This window comes from Chelonoidis abingdonii, chromosome 9, assembly GCF_003597395.2.
Source record: "Chelonoidis abingdonii isolate Lonesome George chromosome 9, CheloAbing_2.0, whole genome shotgun sequence".
Taxonomy (NCBI): domain Eukaryota; kingdom Metazoa; phylum Chordata; order Testudines; family Testudinidae; genus Chelonoidis; species Chelonoidis abingdonii.
Window position 1 is genome coordinate 75,146,601 of NC_133777.1, and position 27,690 is coordinate 75,174,290.

The window sequence follows — 27,690 nt, forward strand, 5'->3', positions numbered from 1 at the left end:
CTTTACAAAAGCCTGTTGACTCTTCCCCCAACAAATCGTGTTCATCTATGTGTATGATAATTCTGTTCTTTACTATTGTTTCTACCAATTTGCCCAGTTACTGAAATTAAGCTCACTGAACTGTAATTGTCAAGATTTCTCTTTTTAAAAATCAGCATTACATTAGCAACCTTCCAGTTATCTGGTACAGCAGCTGATTTCAGTGATAAATATGAACTATTAACTGTAGTATGTAATCTGAGTTCCTTCAGAACTCATCTGGTCCTGGTGACTTATTCCTGTTTAATTTCTACTGACACCTCAATTTGGGACACTATTTCAGATTTGTCTCCCAGAAAGAATAGCGCTGATTTGTCTTCTCCACATCCCCTGCATTGAAGATGGATGGCTTCTCTACAATGGTCTTGTCTTCTTTGACTGCTCCTCTAATGCCTTTGTCATCTAGTCGTCCCACTGCCTGTTTGACAGCTTCCTGCTTCTGATGTACATAGAAAAAAATGCTGTTAATTTTTCCATCTTTATAAAGTTGCTTCTCAAATGCTTCCTTGGCCTACCTTATGAGACTTTTACATTGTACTTGCTAGAGTTTGTGCCCCTTCCTATTTTCCTCATTAGGATTTAACTTTCAAATTTTAAAAGATTTTTTTTTGCCTCAGACAGCTTCCATTACTCGTCTCTTTAGCCATGGTGGCATTCTTTTTGGTCTTCTTACTGACGACTTCTTTTTTTTTTAATTTCAGGTATGCATTTAGTCTAAATCTCTATTATGGTGTTTTTAAGTAGTCTCCATGCTGCTTGCAAGCATTTTACCCTTGACTTCTCTTTTTAATTTCCATCCAGCTAGGATCCTTATTCTTGTGTAGTTCCCTTTTATAAAGTTAAATGTTACTGTGTTTATATATATTTCTCCTGACAAGGATGTTAAATTTAATTACATTAGGGTCACTGTTACCTAGCAGTTCAGCTATTGTTACCCCTTCGACCAGATCCTGTGCTCCATTTAGGACTAAATCAAGAATTGCCTCTCCCCTTGCGGGTTCCAGGACTAACTGCTCCTGGAAGCAGTCATTATAGTGTCTACAAATTTTATCTCTGCATCACGCCCTGAGGGGACATACCCAGTCAATATGAGGATAGTTGAAATCACCCATTATTATTGTGTTTTCTGCTTTTGTAACCCCTCTAACTTCCCTTAGCATTTCACAGTCATATCCTGGTCACGTAGTTGGTAGTATATTCCTACTGTTATACTCTTCTTATTCAAGCATGGGATTTCTATCCATAGAGATTCTATGGTAGTTTGATTCATGTAAGATTTTCACTTTATTTCACTTTATCTGTGCATTTTTAAGCATATAATGTCACTGCCCCACCAGCGGGGACTATTCAGGTGCAAGCAATAAAGGAAAGGTTACACTGATCCTCAACGACTCTGGGAACAGAAATGTAAGAACATTATTGTTATAGAGAAGGGCATCATGTATAAGGGCACATGGCTAGATTGTATGTACAGTAAGTACATATACATACATTATCTACCTAACCTGCAGGAAGTATACTAAACTCTAGTCACGGCATTTCATGTACAGTGCATTTGTTTTGTGCATTGCCAGCAATATCAGTGTAGCGTAAAACACATATTTTATGGTGTACTGGGTATGTCGGAAAATTGCTTGAATCTACTAATTCCAGGTCAGTAAGAGAGTTTAAGAGCTTCCATGATCAATCTGCAATCGACCTTTTAACTCTTGAATGAAATATGCTTTTATCAACACAAGCTATCAAAAAAAATATCAGCTAAACTTGTCAGGCTAGAAAGAAGGGTGGGAAGGGAATGCCTTTTAGAGGGTGCACTTTCCCTGGTTTTGAATATTTCCCACAAGAGAACCATTTGATTTCCAAAGACAATGCCTAAAAATGTCATGCCATGCAAAGATAATCCCCTCTGCTCCTCTCCCTCGCTGTCCACATCATTTAATCATTTTGTGTCCTGCAACCACTGCAAGAAATGATCAACAAAGGCTTGCGAGAGAGGTTGTGGAACTGAGGAGCAACATCCAGAGTGGAGACTTATTGATTATTAGACATTAATCCTCTGATCCATGGAGAGAGGTGATGTGAAAATTAACTGTCAAATCAGGTAGAGTAATTTCTCTGTTGCTTCTTAATGACAGAAGGTTTCATCTTATCAAATATGCTGATTTGTTAGATAAGTAAATAATAAAGAAGCAGAGAAATGTCAGTGTACAGAGTTTTTATTAGACACCGGTGTGCGACCTAATGCCAAAGACTACAACCAAGGTCAGAATCTGTCATCCCAAAATATTAGCGTGTTCAGACTAGGATAAGCCATGTCACTCTTTGTGGTGACTGAAGGGGAAGGAAGAGTCCAGGAGGTGAGGAAGAGCAGATGGGACTGACAGAACTTAGAGTTTAAGAAATGACCAGATAATTTGCTTATATATAAAGTAGCTCGCTGTTTTGAAACCACGTGAAAGGGAAGATTAAGACAATAAATCCCTCAGCCTATGGGGTCTTGTAAACAGGTTTCCATTCCTTGCCTCAAAGAACTTGGTCCACTAACACAGGAAAGGAGGGTAAAATTCCTCAAAGTGGCATCTGATCACCAGTCTTAAGTAGGATTTTTCCTTCCCTTTTAGGTTCCTTCTGTCTGGCATGTGAACCCACAATCACAGGCTGGCCCTTTAATATAATATTCATCACATTTTAGCTCCTTAGGAAACAAAAAAACTAGTTTTGCTGCTCAAAGGGAAAAACAGAAAAGAAAAAAAAAAAGAATGGCATTCGGAAAAAAAGGACAACCCTGTCAAATCATGACAGCTGATCTGCTGCCTGTTTTATGCTATTCATAGAAAATGCCAAATTCTGCAAATAGTAACTACATGTACATCGGCTTTGCAGACTCAATGTTCTGCTGCAAAATGAGACAATCTTTATTTTAGTGTGTCATCAAAGACGGCAAAAATATCACTCTAGCCTTCTAGGCTTAACCCTCTGGTCTCTCAACTGTTAAAAGTTTAATTCACCAGTGGCGAGAAAGAACAGCAACGCATCCAGCTTTGTGAGTGGTGTTAACAGAGCTGCCTAATGTGTGCCAGTTGCATATAAAGTCAATTAACAAATCTGTTACCGCACCATTTTTATTCATAGCCATGAGACCATTAAAGCGACGACTACATCTGATGTTTATGATCTTGTTCACATTGCCAAAGGAATGAGGATGGGGGGGGGGGCAACTTAGTGGCTCTGTATCATGAAAGAAACAGCACTCATTCAGAGACATAAGAGCTCTTGAGCAAATGCCAGAGGTTCTGAAGTCTTTTTCTCTGCTCAGTTTCTCTTCCCTTTCCCCCCTTGCTTGTGCCTTTCAGGTTGCATTTCAATTCAGAAAGATTGGCTTTTTAGTTCAAAACTATAATGTAATTGTCCTTTTTTGTGCCTGGCTGATATTCCCTTTCACTAACATTTAAAAGAGTACTTATGCCAAATTGAATATGGGATGGGAACAGCTCTTGGTGCTTTTGTGTGAGCAGAGCTCGCTTTGCAAAACTCAGCTTGAGCTTTGGCTTGCTGTGTTCTTGCCCAGGAATGCTTCCAAGATCTTCTAAATGACCATTGGCTCTGAAGAGGGTCTCCTGTTTAATCTTCTCTTCCTTAACAAATAGTTTTTTTCCAACAGCTGCAGTAAATCTCTTTCACTCTGGAAATGCCAGTCCTTGGGAGTTTTTACCCATTGGGGTTTCCAATACTTTCCACCCTTGGCAGGTTTGTGTGATCTTCTATCTAGCAACTATTTCTAATTGTCTTGTGTATTGCTGCTAAAAGGAGAAATGTCCCACTGAAACTCTGCTGTGTCCCCACATAGATAGACAGGTCCTCAAGATTTCTCAGTGATACATCTATGCAACTGTTAACAACAGTGACTTCTGCATGCACTCTCTGTACTGCATTATGGTCCGTCAAGTGGTAAAGAATAAACAAAGGAAGCTAGCAGGACTAGTGACTTGATGGATAATGCAGAAGACTTTTATTTCACTGACTGATGCTCATTTGAACTCACTCTCAGTCCCTAAGTGCAGGGCAGACAAGGTGAGCGGTGGTTGAGCTTGTTTATCAGTAAGTAAACCTAATTTAAAATTGCAATAACAGGACTGAAACAATATATATGGAGTATGAATGATGGAAACAGGTTGGGGAGGGGCTCAACTTGACATAACTGGTAGTGAACCTTTTTGGAGTATGGCACATCTAGTCAGGACCGGTGCTAGAGTTTTTTGTGCCCTAGGCACACGGCCATTTCGCCACCCCGTGCGCCGCTCCCACGGCTCCGGAGGAGCTGCCTCAGCCATTTCTATGGAGGGGCTGTTGGTCCGCGACTTCGATGAAGCTGCCGCAGCCGTGTCTTTGAGAGGTCCACCGGAGCCGCGCGGGACCAACGGACCATCCGCAGGCACGACTGCAGCAGGTCCACCGGAGCCGCTTGCCACTCCCCCCTCCGGCAAAATACCACCCCCCGAAAATCCTGGCACCCTAGGCGATTGCCTAGTTCGCCTCAATGGAAGCACCGACCCTGCATCTAGTAATACTAGAGTGATCTAGAAGTTACATCAGGAAACTGGAAGCCAAAAGACCCAGGTTCCATTTGTAATCTTGCCCCTAACTGGCTGGATAATCTTGCCTTTTTTGTGCCTCAATTCACCCACCTGCAATGGTTCTTATAATGCCTCCCTCCCTCATGAGAAGTCTGTGAAGTGCTTTGAAACCCTGAGATGAAATTATTATTAATGCTGAATCCTGCAGATCATCCACACCAGTGGGATTGTTTTACCTCATTCCAGGCAGCACCACTCTATTCCCAGGATGCAGGTTGCAATGATTTATGGAAACAGTTCCACATAAACCAGTTCTGGGAATGATGAGATTGTAGTTAGCTACTCCCCTACCCCAATTAAGAGGAAGATCATAGAAGGCAAAATAACTGATTGACTTGTGGGCTACTGCACCTGAAAGAAAGTACTTATTACAGTGCGAGTGCTCATCTGCCCAAAGACAATTGCCACTGTCCGCTGAAGTCCCTGCTGGGGTTTGAACTGTGTGACTTCAACAGATTTTAATGGGGATCTGGTGACTGAAATACTAATCAGCTCTGAAAACATGTTGTGTTAATACAACGAGTTCCTGGTAAGAGATAGATATGGATGCAATGTAGGCCCCAAAACTGCAAAAAATTATGCACATGCTTTACTGATAGCTACAGTCCTATGGAAGTCAAATTAAGCATATGTGTTTTTGCAGGATTGGGGTTTTAAATGGTTTGTATGTACTTTTTGGGCCTGATTCAATTGAGTCATTCCATTGGCTACACTTGGCTTTGGATCAGGCCTTTGTTCAGGGAGTGTGTCTTCCTATTTCAGCTGAGAAGCTCATTGTACGCTATACATAAGCTCACTGTAAACAATAAATTAATAATAATAGTAATAATTAACAACAACAGATGGATGGATACATAGGTAGAAGGTTACGATAAAACCAGCAAACCTATTGAAGTTAACAGGTAGGACGATGGGGAGTTAGCTATGTTTGGGATCTCCGATCACAATATTGCTGTGTAGCTCCAAGATTCAGTTGGTGAAATCCTGGTCTCTTTGAAGTCGATGGTAAGTTTTTCCATTGATGTCAGTGGACCTAGGATTTCACTCAGTAAATACAGGACCTGTCTGAGATGATATCACAGAGAGGAAAGGAGGAGATAGCTTCTTAAGTGTTCTAAAGTCCCTAGTGTTTTAAGGAGTTTTCCCACAGAAAAGTTGAGGAGGAAGGACAGAACTGTTACGGGAGGTGTATATTGCTTTTCAGTTTCGGTCAGAAGACAATAAAGTGTGATGAAAAGCCAACATTTTCTTGTCTGGAGAGAGCTATAAAATGGAAAGTCATTGAAGAAAACTCTGTGTCTAGATGCAAGGTAGCAGTAGAATTTATCATAGTTTGTTTCTATATGTATTTCAATAACAGTAAATGTACATGACACTTTAAAAACAGTAAGGAAGAGAGAACCTGATGTTGAGCTCAGTTCTCTCCCGTACAACTAGAACTGGTCAAAAATAGATGAAATATTCACAAATATTGATCATAATCCTCCTCTCCCCTCTCTGCTTTTATGTAATATTTCAATGAAAACAGGTAAAATGTTGAAATTTTCTGACCAGTCCTATAACTGATCCCCAAATGGGACAAATGTGTTACAGTTTTGTGAATTTGTTTGTTTGGGGTCTTTTTTGGAAATGTCTGATCCATTTTTGTTGATTGTTTTAAAAAATTCCAACCAACTCTAAACATACCACACACAGACACACTGTAAGCGAGGGCCTCAACTCTTTTTTTTAAATCCATTTTTTTCGGACACTTCCTTATATAAAGCTTCAAGAAAAAGAGCCCTGAAAGTCATCTCCCAGAGCCCTGAGGTAAAGTAAAATCATTTGACGTTCTCTTAAGCTATACAAGGAGTACAAGTCTTTGAGCAAATCAATTAACCTCTCTGTGCCTACTTTTCAGATTCCCATTGTATGAAAGAATAGCATTTATCACTTTTATATATGGTTCTCAAAGCATATTACAGTTAAGTAAATATCCTTATCCCCATTTACCAGATAGGGAAACCAAGGGATAGGAAGGCTAAAAGCCTCACATTGGTACCATCCCTTATATGGGTAAGTGATCCTTGAAATGGGGTGGGGAGGGACTAACCTGATGGAGAAAAGTACTAGTCAACATAACTAAGTGTGCCACAATTGGGTCCTAAAGGCTTAATCCAGTGCCCTTTGAGATCAATAGGAGTCTTTTCACTGACTTCAGTGATCTTCGGATCATTCCTTATATGACATACTTAGTGTCTCATAGATTCAGTGACAGAATCCAGGTCTCTGGAATTCACGTGTATTTGCTAGTCACTGGACCATTCTGCCTCCCTAAAAAGGAGTAATAATAGTCACCTAACCCACAGTCATGTAAGAGGCTTAATGCATTAATATTCTAAATTGTTCTCTGAATCACCTATAGAAGGATTTCTTCACCACTCTCTAAACAAATGGTCCTAGGAATCAAAATGCCTATATAAAAAAGAGAAAAACTGTTCTAATCCTGTAAGACCCACATGTCCCAGGGCATGACTCACTGCCACTGGATCACATTGTATCGGGAACGGGTGTTCTTTAAATCAGCTCCACATCACTCTTTAGCAATTAAGAGAAAATAAATCATACTACAGTGAAAGCATATGCCAACATTCCTACACAGAGAAATGGGCAGCAGATGAGATCCTGCAGCTGGTGTATGCTAAGTACAGAACACCAGGGCCTTGAACTTTTCCCCTCACCCGGATCCCTTCCTGAACTTGTTTTTGCCTCTTGCCATCTTTCCCGAGAGCATCTGAGAGAAGGAGAAAAATTTAAATAACTGTGCCCTTAAAGTGCCCATGTTTACAGGGCTTGTTTACACAGAAAATTAATCAGTTATGGTTTTAAATTTTAATTAAAGAATACTTTCCGGTGTTATTGCAAAACAGACAAAAGCCCATAAAATGTATATTTGACTGCTGTGCTGTGTTGTCTTTGGATCAGGGAGCAGACCTGAGATCAATCATGCATGCTATTTTGTGAACTCCCCCTCTCCTTTGTTTTCTAAACACAACACCCTTCACATGTTACATTACTTTAAAAAAATTATTAAAAAAAAATTAACAAACCTTCAGAATAAAAGCCAGACTGCATGCCAGAGGGAATTTACCTTAGTACCTTTACCTTTAAGACCAAACCCCTGCTGTACATCTGGCAACGGGGTATTAAAAGAACACAAACAGAACCATAGTATCCACAATACGGCCCCCATCTTGTCCCCTTCAAAATCAATGGCAAAATTCCTACTGACTGCAATCGGAGTGTTTACTACTCAGTGTTTCTCCCCGCATCTATGTTTCACCGTTTGGGAATCAGGTGTGGCATTTGTCTCCAGCTCTCATGGCTATAACCTCAAGATCATACCTGTATGCTGGCAGTTCATTACATCTCTGCTTCCCTAAAGCATTTTAGTCACAGATCCCTGGAACAGCATGACTCTAGACTCAGGCAAATCCCAAAGTATTACAAACTTAAGGAAAAAGTACCATACATCCATCTTGCTTTCTTATCCATGTGGCTGAGGATCTGAAACATGTAAATCTCTAAGGGTGCCTGTAAAAGGTTTTTATTTGGATAAATATAAATTCAGATGAACAAATCAACTGACAAACAGATCTGGATTAACTAGAACTGACGCTTTCTGCACAGACAGCCCTTCTGCTGGCGTAGACCAGAAAAAAAGTTTTTTTTTCACCCATGGCATTCTCCATTTCAAATAAATAAATAAATAAATAAATAAAATTGAGTTTATAACTCCATTCAGATTAACCAGGTTTGACTGAACCAACTGGGATGTTGTTTAGTTAAATCCCCAGCTGCCAAGTAAGCAGATGGAAGTCACTAGGTTTTGAAAATCGTCCAACAACCCACTAGTCATGCTGAGGACCTAACTATGAACACAGGAACATACTGCAGGCCTTGCCATACCAGATTACACCATTGGTGAGTTGTATCATCCTACCAATGAAAGTAATTAGGAAGTGGTAGAAGAAATGAAGGTAAAACCACCCCACCAAACAGACAAACCTACAGTAAACCATATTTGGGCAATGCTATAGCATAGAGGAAAAAATCTTCCCAAACCCACGTGAATGATCATGTATGCCCTGAAGCATGGATACCCACAGGTGGGGCAGTAATTTGACCATCTGGACTGCCAAATGTCAGCCTGAAGATTTAGGTTGGCTATCGCACACAAATGGCAAACACTGCATATAAAAGAAGTGAAAAATGCAGTCACTGAGATGCTCATGTGGAGGAAAAAAGGCACATTTACTTATAGTAATTATCATTAGGGCATGATGAGCAACAATGAACTTTTTTTCAGAAAAAAATAAAGTTTGTGATGGAAACAGCCTTGAATTTCCAAACTTCCTAACATCATGCTGTTCGGAGGAGATGGAGCAACAAGACAACTTTGCCCCTGATCTGTTGGTCCAGCTTTCCTGGATCTGTTACATCAGCTGTAGGACAAACTCAAAAGATTCAGAAGTTTATTCTGACTCACATAAGCATGCAAAACACGTGGATGTTTTATCTGGCCTGTATCTAAATCATTTCAGTCACACATTTCAGAAAATGGGCTGGAAATCTTGTGAGAGGAATAAAGCAGTCAGGGTATTAGAATGGTGCTTTGAAGGAAGGTGATTGTGCAAGAATAAAAATCTCTTCAGTTAGAGGAGATGTGCTAGAACAGTGAGCGCTATGTGTTAGGTGCCATGTCTCCACTTGCCAGGCAGTCATTCATAAATGCAAAGATTTTTAAGGCCAGAACAGACCTCTGTGATCATCTAGTCTGACCTCCTATCTAACACTGGCCATAAGACTTCCATGAATTTAGTCCTGCTTGAAGTCCAATAGCTGTGGTTGAACTAGAGCTATCTTTAAAAAATCCAATCTTGATATAGCTTTACTCAAGAGAAGAATTCTTTATTATCAAATTATATTCCCCATGTAGGTACTTTTAGATTGTGATCAAATCACCCCTTAACTTTCTCTTTGATAGGCTAAGTAGATTGAGCTCCTTGAGTCACTCACTATATGGCATGTTTTCCAATCTTTTAATCATTCCTGCAGCTTTTCCATGAACCCTCTCTTATTTTTCACCCTCCTTCTTGAATTGTAAACATTGGATGAGAAGAGACTGTTGTGATTGTCTAGTTTGACCTCCTGTTTAACACAGGCCATATGACAAATGCAAAAAAAAAGAGTAAATTAATAGAATGAATATATGGGGGTATTATTATTGTTATGCATCAGAGGGGTAGCCATGTTAGTCTGGATCTGTAAAAAGCAACAAAGAGTCCTGTGGCACTTTAAAGCAACAGATGTATTGGAGCATAAGTTTCCGTGGGTGAATACTCACTTCGTCAGAAGCATGTAATTACTGTTATGATTATTATTATTTATTGCTGCCTTTCACTTCCTCTCTAAGGCAAATGTATTTGTTTGTTTACTTTAAAACCAACATAGCCTGCTTTCTCAATTGTGGCTTTTTGGATATCTGGTAAAAGTTGCTTAAACAGTTTATAATTATTATTCACCTTTTTCTGTTTTCCAGCTGATATGGGTCATAATTATTTTCACCTTTGTGACATTGTCTCTTTCAAACATCAAATATATATATATAATATGAATTTTGACAGTGTGAAAACAAGGGGTTCCAATGAAATTCTCCCTGACCCTGTCATAGAACATCTTGTGCTGCTGATGGGCCAAGAGGAAGAATGAAAAAACTATTAATCTCATTCTCATTGAAATAAAAATGACTCCTCACAATTGCAACCAAAGAAAGAGGCAACATCACTCAACAAAGAAGGTATGTAAACTTCTGAAAATAATATCGAGCACACGAACAGTATAGTCCATACTTGCTCTTGTAGAATTTTCAGTTCACGTGGGAGTGGAGATTTTGAAAAGGAGAGTTGGTACATCCTCTCCTACAAAATTTTTGGAAACTCCTGCCATTGGTGGAATCTAGGCCATTCCAATGGCAAGCTACTTCATCTTCAACAGGTTTTTTAATGAATTTTTGATATAAACCATTTATGGTCAAGGTTCTTTAGCTATGGAGTTCCACCACAGGAAGGGAAATCATCACTACCTTCCCTTCAGTTTGGTGGTGGAATTGTATCAAAGGCTACAAACTACACTACTAGCTAGTGGTGTGATTTCCTTGTTTGTGTACTCATACTCATGCTAGCTCTTACTGAGCAAGTAGTATGCATAGCAGTGTAGCTGCAGTATCACGGGTAATGGCAGTGGAGGCATGTTTATGCCATGCCGAGTTCATACCCACCGATTTCAGTTTGGTTTGTATCTGACCTGGCTAAGTTGTGCTTCCACTGTTGCTACCCGTGTACCATGACTACACTGTTACTTATTTTAACGTTATCTTGATAAGAGCTAATGTGAGTATGTGCATTTAAGTAGGAGAATCCCTAGCTTGTAGTGTAGATGTTGCCTAGGGGTTCCTGCTCCTAACAACCCCTTCCAGCACAACATTCTTTGAAGTCCACGACTGCACGTTGGTTCAGAATTTCAACTGCCTGAGCTTTTTGCAAGCGATAGTAGTTCATCTGTCTCCTTTGGCAATTATATACCTAAGAGCTCCACCTTCAAGTGGAAAGCTGCCAAAGCATTCTTTGACCTCATTTACAGTGAAGTCACCTTTGGGAATCTTGGAGACCCTGGTTAACTTTCCTTGGAAACTTTTATTACTGGGCATGTATGGATATGTCTGCTCCTCAATTAATATATGAATTATTGTCTGTTTCTTTTCTTAAATGTCTTTTAAGGCATTTTATGGACACATAAAATCTTTGGCTATTATTTAGAGGAGTGCTGGTGGTAGCAATTGAACTCACTCACTAAGTGTATTTTTGTGCTAATTAAATATTCCAAACTTCTATCAAGATTATTGTCACCTATTTAATGGTTCATTGAGTTTATGGGCCATGCAAGTTCTATCTTTTATATTTTCATCAGAATAATTATAGTAACTATTCTAGTAATGACAAATTAGGGAACATGCAGAGGAGATGAAAGAATCTCCACGTATTAGGCCTGAATCTCCTCTCACTTATGGCCATTTTATGATGCTGTAACTGCTTTGACATTGATGGAATTACTCTTGATGTACACTGGGGCAGGTGAGTGAGGTCTGGTCTACACTACCGCTTAAGTCGATATAAATTATGTTGCTCAGGGGCGTGAAAAAGACACCATCCCCAAGTGACACAAGTTACAACAACTTAAGTGCTGTCCACAACCATGCTCTGTCAGTGACAGATGCTTTCCCGCCAACACAGCTTCTGCCTTTCTCTGAGGTGGAGTATTGCTGACGGGAAAGTGCTCTCCCATCGCCATAGAGCGTCTTCACCAGATGCAGTGCAGCTTCGCTGATGTAGTGCTCCTAGTGTAGACCTGCCCTGAGCATCAGGCCCATTGGGTATCAATGTTTCAAAGATCGTTATATAGTAAATATGCTGCTCCATGTCCCTGACTGGGAGAGTCAGCTCTTCTGGCCAAGCTTAACAACTTAGAAGGTCTTTTCTATGCAGATCCCTTCAATCCATATGCAGAGGGAAAGGGATGGAAGTTCAGGTCTGTCTTTCCCCTCATTTTACAGATATGGGTTTTCATTCTTTGGGTTATTTACCTCTGAGTTGATGGGAGAGTGTGATCTCTCCCACGTTCCCTCTATTGTACATTACATTGAACTCTCGTTAATGCATGGCTTTCTTCAATATATATATACCTAGCATAATGGGGCCCTGATTCTGACTGGAGCCTCTTGGATTATTGTCAATCATAGTTGTTTGTATTTGTCTTAGCACCAACATTCTCTCAATTTGATTTCAGTGGGCTTAGTGCGAATTTCTAAAGTTCTCATAATTTGCTACACACTTTTATGTTGACACTTGATTAAAATGGAAGAATGGATTAAAATGGAGGAATTAATACTGATGTGAAACAGAATTTGCATCTGCTGCAAGATATCTTTGCTAAACAGTGAGCAGAGGGATTTTCCAAGGATAACACAACGCTACTTCATGCTGCCACTCACTCAGAGATGTTACAAAAACAAGCTGTGAAGCTTTAAATTTAAATTTCTTGTTTTTTTGCAATATAAAGTCAATTTTATTAAAGCACATTTGGTACAGGTTACTTCCCTTCAAGAAATTTCGTTTTAGGTCATGGATAACTTGATGGACACTCCTTTGCCAGACATGAGGACTGATGTAATCCACTGGTCAATGAGTGTTCCAGATACTAGGGTGTAATTCATTCTTAGAAATATAGCGAGCAAAATACCTATACATAACTTAAATCCCACTCAAGCCTAATTTGAGAATTTAAATGACATTTAAGTGGTGCATAGGCCTTCTGCTGCCTTTCTGCATAGGGATGGATTTCACACCAACTGAATTAACGCTCACAACATCCTTGTTAGATAGAAAAGCATCATGCTCCATATTTTTCAGATGGAGAAAGTGAAGTACCTTGTACAAAGACACAAAGGAAATCTGTAGCAGAGCTAAGAAGGGAATCAGATCTTCTAATTACCTAGTTCTGTGCCTGAACTGCAAGACCTTTCTTCCAACCTATATCTATTATGGAAACAAAAAGACTCTACCTAGCTATCTAACTGTCCAAAGCAGAAGATCTACCTTGAACAAAGAACCCATTCTCTATTACATGCTACTGATGCAGTTGGCAAAACCGATTTCTCACTAGGGAGCTCCTCTGCTTGATTCATGCTCGCTCCATGAGAAGAAAGTGTGACATTATCACTAGATTTGTTTACTTGGTTTCCCTATTGATTCCCTGTGTTCTTACGATCACAGAGAAGAGCAGCGGAGGTCTATCTGTCTGGCAGAGATATGCAGGGTCCAGCTGTCTGGCACTTCTGTGCACAGTATCTGTCTGACCAGCGCATATAGGCTCCCTCTTGATCTCCCAGCCCGTTATTACCTCCTGCTTTCTTGTTTTCTTTGCCCAATTTGAACCATATAAAACTGTAACTAAAGATTTTAGAAAGAATACCTCTGACAAGTTAAAAAAATAGAGCTACAGAGAGATTTTCTCAAAAGCCACAATTTAGAGAGCGGTGCTAAGAGTCTGGGTTTTGTTCTCATTCACAGGGATTTTCTTCGCATATTTTACTGTCAGTTTCTTGACATTTTTGTCAGCTTGGATCCGGAGGCCATAGATGCCGCCAGCAGGTCATACCACATTTTTATTCTCCATTGTATTTGTAGGGAATAAATAAAAACAGAACGAGAGTGAAAGCAAGAGAGAGATATGGTGAGAAAGAGTCAGAGGTTACTGGGAGAACTGCTTTATACATATATATTTCTGCTGAAAAACATCCACACAACACAAAATCCCCAAACAACAGCACAGCGATTCGCACTTAGAGAAATCTCTTTTCCCAATTACACAATGTAGACTTCAGGCAAACTGGTTAATATGTTTCCATAAGAAATCTCTCTCTTTCTTTGTCTGCCTTTTTTTTTCCTTCATGCATTTCTGGGCTGCTGTAAGATTTTTTTTCAATGCGTCCATTGTTTCCCAGTCACATCACTGTTAATTGTAATCAGCTCCGATTTCTTTCTTTCTTCTTGTTATTAACATGAAGTTTAACACACAACACAAACAAACAAAACCTACTATAAGGTTATAAACAAGCTGATCCTGGAAGTGATTATTCCACAAGGCTATAGTTTGTGGAAATAAGAAAGAAAAATAAAGACCTACTTCTCATTTATGGACTTTTAAACTACATTATGATTTCCTGTCTTTGTTTCCTGCCCCATCAAATCTGTTACCTGGACTATAGAGTTGGGATGACTTGTATCTTCCTGTGAACAAGTCATGGGAAATCTTGGTGGCTAAACCTCAGATGGATCCCAGGTCTAATTCTGTCAGAGATAAGCATGCAAGATTTCAGCTTCTTAAGGTCCCCCATTATCCAGGTCCATATGACTTGCCTTTCTATACCATTCCTTGATGAGTTCAGTATGTCAGTAGATGGCATGCAAATCTGGAATCTTGTCTCCTGAACCTGTTTGGCACTGAGGGCTGCAGTGAAAGTTTCCCCCACACTGCCCCACTAATGTACACAAACCCAGATCTGGAGATTTCTAGGAAGATGAGGGGAAGTTCTATCTCTATGTTCATCAGAAGATTGCTCTAAAGCCTGCTGATGTGAATGGGAGATTTTTCATTGACTCCAGTAGCCTCAAATTCTTGGCCTCACATCCCTGGCTTCCAAGTAGTTGTACAGATTCTGCTAGTAGTTTATGAGATGTGAACCACTCTCCAATTAAGACTGTGCTAACACCACATTCATTTCACAGTGGCAACCTAACTTTCAGTCGTTATGACCTGAACGAGATCTAAAATGAAGCCATAGAAGTTGGAAGGCTTTGTGCTCTCTGCCTCATTAGCCATCAAGACCCTCAAGCAGGTGTTTTCTGAAGTATGACGGTAAAGCCAAGCATTAAAAGTCAGTTGTAGAGCAAGTGCTGCATCTCTTGCTGGAGACAAAAGGGGTTTTGTAGAGTTCCACCATCTACCCCAGTGAATTAGGAATTGGATATTAAAAGGGATAAAACAAAGAGATGTCTGTCCTGCAGCTCAAGACAATGATCAAAACACTGTGTAGGAGGGAAGCAGGGCAGTTAACCCTTTATGTACCCTTTGACAATGGGTTTTGTATGTGAGAAAGCTGTCTTTGCAAGCACAAATCTTATTGATCATTATGGGTGGATGAAAGAAGCACATTGGATCGTGTTTTTGTCTGTTCAATATAAAATGTTTTCATAAGAGCTTACGATCATTCTCCCATGTATATCAAGATTTCCGTTATGCACTAACATGAACATACAACTGCTCGCAAAACGAGCAGCCCCAAAGGGAAAGGGAGAAATTCAGGATTCAGGGAAATCTCTGGAATGTTGGAAACATTCTAGAGAGTTTAAAAAAATGATAAATTTGAGTTGAAAATATTCTTTCCTCTGCTCCATCCTTTCCTGCCTATGTCCCAAATTCTGTGGCCAAATCTTCCTCTCTCATTGACTGCAAAAACAAGAAGATTGGTTCCCTCAAGATGTCCTTCACAAATGAGAATGTTAGAAACCAACACTTTTTTTTAAAATACTCAGTTAAGGGCTCAGAATGGGCCAGAAATTCCAATTATAAACCCAGCTAATGCATTCAGATTAGATCTCTGAGAGAACCCTAATATTTTTTTCACTGTGGGTGCAATTCAATCCAGAGAAGAGGGCCTGCACCATTCCCCACTGCAAACCTCAGTTTAATGTTTAATGAAGAGCTTCCTTGGATCTTAACTTGTATAGACCTTCTGAAGTGGCGGACAAGGAACATTTAAATTCACTGATTAAGTCTCACTTAAACCCTTTAGAAATCAATGGAGTTACATTGGAATGAAACCAGATTAAGGCAGTGGTGAACTTGATCCTGTAGATTTCCTTAGCATTGACCAATAGCAATACTTCTTCAAGCTAATCTCCATTCACCATCACCATGTAGCTCCTTATTGCCTTCCTCTTTAACACAAGCACTGAGAAGCATCTTTCTTCTCACAGGCAGATGGGGTGCTTGGTAACAACATCCCTATTCTTTGGCTAGCAGGTGGGAGACCTGATCTTCTCAAAGAACAGTAGAGGGAGAGCAAATGAGGCTGATTTTCCCTCTTTCCCTTATGGACCACAAACGTGTACCTTTGCCATCTGTTTATGGCATCATCTAAACCTCATTTAAATCAATGGTAACATGCCCACTGACTTCAGTGGGCTTTGGATCAGGCCCACAGTTTCATGGGCCTTGGGAAGCAGGAGTCCAACTATGTATTCAGGTCCACCACATGCCCTGAAAGCACTTTTTGCATGTAGCTACTGTATCACTATGCCACCTGTAGGCCTTGAAGTTTCTAAATGCTTATGGCTCTCTCTCAGTGAGTCATGAACAGCTGGCAACTTTGGGGCAGATGGGGACAAGAGGGTGCATTGTGCAGCCAGGGGACCTCCACAGTATTGCACGTCAGTGCTGAACAATGTAATAAAAGTTTGCAGATGAAAATACTCAGCCAGCTGCAAGGCAATAATTCATATTCATTTTTATGACATTGGCCATTTAAGAGTTATGGAAATGTTTGAAGCAAGAACACAGCCCATATTCTATTTAGGGTCTACTCCAGCTTTATAATAGGAATGTTTCTCACACAAAAGGAGGTGGTTTTTTGCCCAAGTCTGAGAACTTGCTGTTTGCATCTGGAAGGAATGTCTATCTTTAGCAGCTAATATGTGCAAAGGATGGTGCCCAGAGGAGACATGTAACTTCACTACATGGTTTGTGATTTCTGCCTAGTGCAAAAAATTGCTCATAGAAAAAAAAGAGAGATAGAAATGATCCTTTCAGTTTATGAGAGAGGGAATTCATATGGGGCTACTTCAGGGACAGGGAAAGATATGTTCCCACTTAGTTAATAACAAGACCCAAAACTCACCAATAGAAAGGCTGTAAAGAGGGTTATAAAAACATTTCAAGCCTAAGTGAAAAGTGGTACAACCCATTATGTAATATTATTTAAATATATTTGTTTTAATTTCTTTCCCACATACTCTGCAGTTTCTTAGGAAGATTTTCTGCTAAATTTGGAAGAGTAAGGAGGCATTTGAATATACATTTTTCTGATCAATGCTAGCAATAAACAAACAGTTGCCTAATTTTTGAGATCTGTAATTACCTTGACAGTTGTCATTTTTTAAGTAAGGTTTTATAAGATATCTTTTTAGAGCCCAAATTTTCAGCTCTTGGCATCTTATTTTGCACAGTCACTTCTCTGTGTGTGCACGTGATTACAGGGACTCAAAGTGGGCACGAATCTCCTTGGTTCATGCAAGCGACTGTTTGTAGGTGCAACATAGATGTGTGTCCGCTGTTGCAGGCATAATCAAAAATGGATTCACAAAAGTGAGAATGCAAAAATGTGCAGACAAGTTTGTCCAGAAGGTTGGTTGGTTTGTTTGAGATTGTCAGAGAGGGGTGGGGCATGTGCCCTATTATTTATTTATGGTTAATGGGTAATGGAAGTGTTTTACTACATAAAAATTGAACTTAAAAATATATTGCTTTGATGATAACTTCTCATATTGAGGGGAAAATAAAATGTGTGGAGAGACATTTTAAATAAACTCTTTGGAACCATCAACTGCCTGGTGCTGAGTCATATCTCTGTTTGGTAAGACAAGAGGATATCTCAGGTATTTAACACTGAAGACTTGGAAGAACGGCGCAGTACTCTATTGCAGCACAGAAGCCGAAGTAGGTACAGTAACTAAGAGCACCACAAATGTGGACTGCTTGTGAGTAAGTGGAGGAAACAACCTTAGAACACAGTGGCCAACATTCACGCTGTAAATAAGCACCCTTACTTTCACAATAAGCAAAAATCAAGTGAATCCCATTCAAAACAGGGCCAAAACAAGCCAACCCCTAAGAACTCCAAGAGTTTATGTGACTGGATCCCCCCTGGCGTGAAGTCTGGGATTGTGGTGTGCCCGCTGTGCACCCCTGACTCTCTCCCCCTTTTGCCCCTGCTTGCCCTCCCTTTTCCCTGCTTGCTGGGAGCCAATTAAAAAAAAAGAAAAAGAAGCAACAAGCTACAACAAGCAACAAGCTACAAGCTAAACAAGCTACAAGCCAAAAACTAGCCAACAATTTGGCAAGCCAATTAAGCCAAAAACAAGCCCAATTTCTGCTTTTTTTTTTCACGAGTTTGGCATGTCTGCCTTGGAACCCCCAACTCACGCTTCTGAAGCTCTGGAGGTGTAGGACTCTAGTGCTAAGAAAGGGGTAAGTAGCTATATTAACAGGTTGCTGGAATGAGCTCAGTTCATGCAACAATATCTGAGGATAGTAGTGGGAACATGAGGTCTGAACACATCACAGGGAAGAGAGAATAAGTCTGTTGCATGGTAAAAAAAAATAATCTCAAACTCAGTTCTTGCTCTCCGAGCTCTGGATGACTTGACTAGTTTATCAAGTTTAGGGAGGTGCATGTCTTTTAGGAGCTAGAGCAAGACAACCACCAAACAGGCTTGTAGAGAGCTAGTGGTGATGTACCCGGGGGTGACCAAAAGATGGAAAACGGGGGGGGGTTGAGTAGCGGGATCACCAACCATTTACATGTATATACACGTTCAAAACCAGTTTCATTACTAGTATCTGCTTATTATAGGCTCCATGGAAACTGTAAGATTTAAGGGTATTTATGTAGCTGCACCCTAATAAATCAGTACAAACCACAGCACAGCAGTATATAGAAGAACTTCTGCAAAGAAACAACTTGTTGTGACCCCAAGGGTCTATTATGTACTGCACACAAAACTGAAGTTCATAATAATAAGGAAAAAAACACATGCAGACACATGCCGATGGTATTTTCCCAACCCAACTGAGAGGAAAAGCCCTGTTGGCTAATTCATTGCAACACTAATGAAAACCAGACAAGGGATTGAAAGCAAGAAGCTTTATGTTACAGGAAAAACAAAGCTTCCCAATGGAAATTATTCATTAAAAGGAACTGGTTCACTGAAATTAACAAAAATGTGAGAGAAACACCATACTGAATGTGTTTTTGATGATAAAGATCTTACATTTCTATATAGAGCTTTTCTGCCAGATGGACTCCAAAGGACTTTCCGAGCTTTGTTTTTTGTAAAAATAAAAATAAAAAACAAAAACAACCCCAACCTATATGTAAAGAATCACATTCAATCAATGAAATGCAGCTGCCTCTGGGGTGGGTCACTGCAACTGCATAAATTGCACAGCATTATGCAGCAGCGTACACTCAGAAATGACTAGGGTATATGTGTAGCTATCCAGATTTTCTTTCATTTGGCCAGGACATCATAGTTACAAACAATGACAATTATTAATGTCTACATGTAGCCAGGGATCCTGTATTATAGCTCTTTCAAAAGATGGCACCTTCACCAACTCACTGCGTGATATTGGCTCATTAATACTCCAGAGGGAAGATCACCAACTACTTAATGGCCCAACACCACTTTTCCTGCAGCATCCTGGCTTTTTCCTTAGAAGTCTACTATTCAAGTCTTGACCCCTCTGAGCTTAGAAAACCTGATGAGGAAACAGCCAGAAGCAGCTACGGCTGCAAATACTATATGTTTTAGGGCAAATAGCTCACTGGCCCTTGCAATCTTCCTCCACATCCCCATGCTGACAGCATGAGTTGAGAGCAACATTGTTAGATGGGGAAACATTTTGATACTGTGACATAGCATGCTCCCTCTTGCAGATTTGTTATGCTATGAAAATGGATTTTAAGAGCAGTTGGTGAGACAGAAGCCTGAATTGCATTGTGGCTGATACTGTGTGCCACAGCCAGTATATGCTGAACGAGTCTCGGAATGGGCATGGGGCATGTCTGAGCAGATTTGTTTTTTCTCCACCTGTAACATTTCAACTATTGTTTTCAGGCTCTATTATTTTGTTTCCTTAAGGCAGTGTTTCCCAAACTTGGGATGCTGCTTGTGTAGGGAAAGCCCCTGGTGGGCCAAGCTGATTTGTTTACCTGCCACGTCCACAGGTTCAGTTCGCTGCTCCAGGCCAACGGGAGCTGCTGGAAGTGGTGCAGGCCGAGGGATGTGCTGGCCACCGCTTCCAACAGCTCCCATTGGCCTGGAGCAGCGAACCACTGCCAGTGAGAGCTGCGATCGGATGGACCTGCGGATGTGGCAGGAAAACAAACCAGCCCAGCCTGCCAGGGGCTTTCCCTACACAAGCAGCATCCCAAGTTTGGGAAACACTGCCTTAAGGAAAACACAGACACACATATACTTATATGGTGTTTCTCTGCAAAAGTCCCTGTCAAGAGGCAATTGGCAAATAGTCAATTGTACAGGGTGAAAAGGTTAGATGTTTTAGAAGGTTCTAGGAGATCAGAGTCTGATTAGAAACATAATGCATGATACTACGCAAAGAAAACTCTCCATGGGCTGCCAAATTCTGTCTTCCTGCATCAGTGCCTCCAGAACAGCCACAAATATATGCTGCCAAAAAGTTTTTAGTTTGCTTGTGTTCCACATTTCAGTTGCCCCACCCTCAACAGATGTTTTTTTCGATCTATGAATAATCTGCATTGATTAAGGAGAGCTTAATTTCAAGGCCTGTTAAAGCCAGTGACAATCTTCCTATGGACTTTGCATCAGTGCTGGAACCCAAGGGATGTACTCTATGTGCCCAAATGCTTACTAGCCATAGGTTTTCTCCAGGTTTCAGGTAAACCAATGTCCAGGGGGGAAGTCCCTGTCTCCACTTCTGTCTCTGGCCTTTCATTATCGTATTATTATTATTAATAATAATAATAATAACAATAATAATTTGTATTACAATAGAGCAGTGTTTCCCAAATTTGGGATGCCGCTTGTGTAGAGAAAGCCCCTAGTAGGCTGGGCTGGTTTGTTTACCTGCCCCGTCTGCAAGTCTGGCTGATCGCGGCTCCCACTGGCTGCGGTTCGCTGCTCCAGGCCAATGGGAGCTGCTGGAAGCGGTGTGGGCTGAGGGATGTACTGGCCGTCACTTCCAGCAGGTAAACAAACCGGCCTAGCCTACCAGGGGCTTTCCCTACACAAGTGACGTACCAAGTTTGGGAAACATTGCAGTAGAGGTTCCAACCCAGACTGAATCCTCATTGTGTTAGTCACTCACACAGCACTAATAAGAGACAGTCTCTGCTCCCAAGAACTTACCACCTAAATAGGCAAGACAGACAAAGAGTGGAGGAAAAATGAGGAAAATGAGGCACAAGAAATTAAATAACTTGCCAAGATTGTACAGGGAGTCTATGACAGAGCCAGGAACTGAACCCAAATCTCTTGACTCCTAGTCCAGTGTTGTAAGAATGTGACCCTCATAGGCACATAGTCACAAGAACTGAGCCATAGACATCCACCTCTAAAATCATCAGTAGGTAGATTCAAGTCACCTAATAATCCCTAGTGCTTATAGATCACTTATCACACGTTGGGAAACTGAGGCATAAAGAGGGGAAATGACTTGTCCTAGGTCATCCAGCAGGCCATTGATAGAGCCAGGAATTGAACAGATGTGCCCTTGCCCAAGTCTAATGCACTATCCAGTCAGCCACACTAGGGCCTTGTCTACACTACTGGAGTAAGTCAACTTAAGTTATGTTACTCCAGCTACATGAATAATGTAGCCGGTGTCGAGTTAGTTTAGGTCAACTTACTTCTGTGTTGATGGGAGATGCTCTCCCATCGATTTACCATACTCTTCTTGTTCCGGAGGAGTAACGGAGTCGACTGGAGCGTGCGCTGTGGTTGATTTAGAGGGTCTCTTCACTAAACCCACTAAAATTAACCCTCACGTTATCTATTGCAGCAGCGTCGATCCCCGGTGGCGTAGACATGGCCTAGGACTGTGAGGGAAGAAAGCTTTGGTATGTCCCTGGAGAAGCATCAACATCTTGCTTATATCCTCCATTCAGGTTTCATACCACTGGAGAGTGAGATCATTTCAACTTTTAGAAAATGACATACTAGCCAAATTGATGCAGAAAACAGTAACCTATTTACTCATCTTCTATAGTCCATACATAGGGCTGTATACAGTCCTTGATCTATGTGTAGGAGTCTTATTGGCATGTCTGTTCAAATAGGAAAGAAACGTGGGGAAAAGTTCTGCTAACCAAACTTTGATTGAGCTTTAAAAATGGTTGGCTTAATATTTATTTATTTAAACTGAGTTCTTTCACTTGGCCATAGTTACAGTCTTTACCTGTGTTTGGAGGTCCAGATATTCCGATGCTCGGTGTGTTCTTGCTCCCCCCACCATTACTATTTGAATTACAGTACATTGATCTGAGGATCTGACAGTGTTTTACTCTCATCAATTAATTAAGCCTCACAACACTACTGCAAAGTGGGTATATCCATTGTATAGATGGTGAGCAAACTGCAGTGTGTCATGGTTAACCCGGGACTTGGCCAAGTTGACATAGTAAAGGTAGTGGCAGAGCAGAGAAGAAAAAGCAGACATCCTCCCACTCCCTTTCACCTGCCCTTACCTCCATCTAGACCTTCCCAAGTCAGCAGCTTTCTCAGTGTCCGATAACATCAGGTTACAGCTATGCCAGCCTCAGAACTGAAACAGTTGATTGGAAACCAAAGTGTCTTGTGTGTGGCTTTGATACATGAAGGCATTTGAGTTCCAGAAACTGATGTTGAATAGAGAGGATATGCACTGAGTGGATTGCACTCTGTTGCAAACATAGGGTTTTGTTTGTACTTGGGCAGCTGTCCACAGGCTCCGACTGTAAATCCCTATTACCAGGATTCACAAAGTGGTTTGCTAAATAAACAAATACATAAAATCAGAGAATGCCAGTGTGGGCTGTGCCAGATGCAGAAGGGAGTAGAGGAAAACTCAGAGCACAGCAATATACCAGAGCTGGTGAGAAGAAAAATGAAAGAGAATTCAGAAGAAGTTACCTAGACAACTATTCTGAAGCTACAGCAAAAAAGCAATGTTCACCCTTTGCAAGCCAGAGTGGTGTCTAAAGCATGAGATTCAGTGTTTACCTGCCTCATACTTTGGCCTCTACATTCAGCCACTAGCAATTGTTTCTTTCACATGGGCTTTTGCTCCGGTGCCAACAAGGAAGGTCTCTGGGTTGTGTTTTGACAATTTGACCCTTAGAACTCCAAAGTATTCTTCATTTCAGTTCCATCTTTTTGTTTTCGTTTTCTTCTTTCTCCCTCTGCTTACCTCTAGTCCTCACAAGTTATTTCTTTTATATACTTTCTTGCTCTGTTCCATTAGTCTTAGGGCTAGTCTACAGTACCGTACTACACTGGCACAGCTGCACTGCTGTAGCCTGTCTGATGAAGACGAGCTATGCCAACAGGAGAGTGGTCTCCCATTGGCATAATTACCCCACTTCAATGAGAAGCAGAAGCTATGTTAGAGGAAGTATCACTAGAGACTACACTGGCTTAACCAGGAGATCTTCAATGATCTAAAAATGAAAAAAAAGAGTCCTACAAAAAGTGGAAACTAGGTCACAAAGAATGAATATAAACAAATAGCAGAAGTATGTAGAAGTCTGTACAAAATTAGAAAGGCCAAGGCCACAAAATGAGATCAAACTAGCTAGAGACATAAAGGGTAACAAGAAAATGTTCTACAAATACATTAGAAGTAAGAGGAAGACCAAGGACACGGTAGGCCCATTACTCAATGTGTGTGTGTGGGGAGGGGGAGGAAATAATAAGAGAAAATGTGGAAATGGCAGAAGTGCTTAATGACGTCTTTGTTTCAGTTTTCACCAAGAAGGTTGGTGGTGATCAGCATCTATTGTAGTGAATGCCAGTGAAAATGAGGATCTGAAGAGGCTAAAATAGAGAAAGAACAAGTTAAAAATTACTTGGACAGATTAGATGTTTTCAAGTGACCAGGTCCCGATGAAATGCATCCTAGAATACTCAGGGAGCTGACTGAGGAGAAATGTGAGCCATTAGTGCTTATCTTTGAGAACTCATGGAAAACGGGAGAGATTTCAGAGCCTGAAGGATGTAATGACCACCGCTTCCAGCAGCTCCCATTGGCCTGGATCTCCCATTGGACTGGATCAGCGAACCACGGCCAGTGGGAGCTGTGATTGGCCGAACCTGCGGACATGGCAGGTAAACAAACCAGCCCGGCCTGCCAAGGGCTTTCCCTACACAAGCGGTGTCCCAAATTTGGGAGACACTGTTCTAGAAGATAATAAGATGAAATGTAACAGTCAGCATGGATTTGTCAAAAACAAATTGTGTCAAACCAACCTGATAGCTATCTTTGACAGGGTAACAAGCCTTTTGGATAGTGGGGGAAGCAGTAGACATGGTATATCTTGATTTTAATAAAGCCTTTGATACTGTCCAGCATTACCTTCTCATAAATAAACTAGGGAAATGTAACCTAGATGGAGCTACTATAAGGTAGGTGCAAAACTGGTTGGAAAATCATTCTGAAAGAGTAATTATCAGTGGTTCACAGTCATGCTGGAAGGGCATAATGAGTGGGGTCCCACAGGGATCAGTTCTGGGTCTAGTTCTGTTCAATATCTTCATCAATGATTATAAGTATACTACTCTCTATGCCATTATCTTAAATTCCATGAATGACACCAAAATGAGAGAGGTTGCAAGTGCTTTGGAGTTTAAGATAAAAATTCAGAATGATCTGAACAAACTGGAGAAATAGTTTGAAGTAAATAGGATGAAATTCAATAAGGGCATATGCAAAGTACTCTGTTTAGAAAGGAACAATCAGGTGCACACATACAAAATGGGAAACGATGACATAGGAAGGAGTACTGCAGAAAGACATCTAGGAATCATAGTGGACCACAAGCTAAATATAAGTCAGCGGTGTAACGCCATTGCAAAAAAAGCGAACATCATTCTGGGATGTATTAGCAGGAGTATTGTAAGCAAGACACAAGAAGTAATTCTTCTGCTCTACTCCATTCTGATTAGGCCTTAGCTGGAGTATTGTGTCCAATTCTGAGTGCCACATTTCAGGAAGGATGTGGACAAATTGGAGAGAGTCCAGAGAAGAGCAACAAAAATGATTCAAGGTCTAGAAAACATGACCTACGAGGGAAAATGGAAAAAACTGGGTTTGTTTAGTCTGGAAGAGAGAAGACTGGGAGGGGACATGATGACAGTTTTCAAGTATGTAAAAGGTTGTTATAAGAAGGAGGAAGAAAAATTGTTTTTCTTTAACTCTGAGGATAGGACAAGAAGCAATGAGCTAAAATTGCAGCAAGGGAGGTTTAGGTTGGACATTAGGAAAAACTTCCTGTCAGAGTGGTTAAGCACTGGAATAAATTGCCTAGAGGGGTTGTGGAATCTCCACCATTGGAGATTTTTAAAAGCAGGTTAGACAAACACCTATAATTAGTGCTGCCACGAGGGCAGAGGACAGGACTAGATGACCTCTCCAGGTCCCTTCCAGTACTATGATTCTATGTCCAGGGAAATTAAAAGAAATGAAAAACATTTTAATTAAAAGTTTAACTAAAAATATTTGACATTTAACTGAAAAAAAAAGTAAACAAAAAGATTTTGGATGAAAACTGTCAAAATAAGTTTTCAGTTGAAATTTTTTTTCACTCTCTGTGACCGTTTACTGGCTGCTCTGAGTAGTAGATAAAGCAGGATGCCTTTGGACTTCTATTGCTGCCTACACACTATTCCTACCTCTCCTAAAAGAGTAAAAATAGAAATCAAGATTGGTGTAATAACACCAACTTTTTCTTTGTATTGAGGGATTTGGTACTATAGTTATTAAAATAAATTGAACAGTACAAAAAGGGTCTAACGCAATGGTTTCCCTACTTGAGAGTCTCTTGTCACACACGAGTGGCAATATTTTCTAGGACTAGCTGCTTTGGTACAGAATTTAGTGAACATTATGCCTTGGTAGTGAGAGCTGTGTTGTATTTACAAGCCGCAAGTGAGGAGCCAGGCCCTCAAATGGAAGAACGAAGAAGTTGTTTTGGTTTTGCTGCTTTGTGCAGGGTTTCACAGAGCAGCCAGGATCCCCAGCCTTCTGACTGAAAAAGCCAGCCTCTTTGTCTGGTTTTATTTTGCAGGAGGGCAGGTATAGGCAGGAGGAAGTGAAGCTGCTGTTAGCTTTGTGTATACTAAATGTGTGTGTTAGAGTGTGAAATTTTAATTCAAAGAAAGGCCCCATAAAGCAGCGTGAGGGCTTCGCTTGCTTCATGTGTTGTGCAGGTGTCTCTACTTCCTTATGAATTTCACTTTGAATCACGTTTGGAGGGGGGCAGGGGTTGTTATAAATCTTCAGCACTGAATCTGTGCTCAGTGCAGAATGAATCCAGAGCCTTTAGTGGACTGTACTGTAGCAGCACTATGCCTGCTCCTCTCCAGCATCTTTATATGGGGTGGGAACTGATCTATTACCCAGCTCAGTGGAATTCTCCTCCCCACACTCCCAAACACACTTCCCACTTCAAGGATCTGCCTGGATTTTATACATCCCCTTCTTCGGGAGTTTTTGACTTAGCTGTAAAAGTTAGTGATGGAGTGGATGTGATCGCAGCCTAGAAGCAAATGGTTTACATAAAATGTCATTAGGTTTTGGCTTTTATTTCTTTATTTTAGGTAGTGGTAGAAAGAAAGAAAGAAAGAAAGAAAGAAAAAGAAAGAAAGAAAAAGAAAGAAAGAAAGAAAGAAAGAAAGAAAGAAAGTGCTGGATTTTAGCCGCCTTTCTTTGCCCTCTATCTACAGTAAAGGATAACTTTTAGTTTTCAACACGTCATCAGCCTGAAACAGGGGTGTGGGATTCACCCCCTTAGGAAAGATCCAAAATATTCATATAGTTAATGGCTTTTGATAATGGTTTTGGTGCACAAATTGTTATGGGACAGCTAGAATGCAAATAGGATACCAATGCGACTTATGGGCCGGGTCCAAAGCTCATTGCCATCAATGGAAAGACTGGTGTTGACTTCAGCGGGTTTGGGATCATTTCCAATGCCCATATTATCTTCTTAATATGTAACGCATGTAACTCTTATTACTCAGTGACATGTCACAATGGACACAATAGGCTCCAATGTTGAAAAGAACTTTTTCATCCTATAATCCATCTCCTCTAAAATTAGTGCTGGATGCAATTGAAGGTATAATCATTTTACAGACCCTGGTGAGTGTGTTTTCACAAATAGTTTGCAGTTTTGCCAGCTCTTGTGATTTTATCGCATAATCTCATGGCATTAAAGATTTTTTTCTTGAAGCTCCAGCTCTTAGATTCATGTCAAACCTCAGCTTTCATTAAAAAAAAAAAAAAAACAAAATTCTAGCCCTGCTGGAGAAAAGCTTGAATATGTGACCCAAGTCCATCC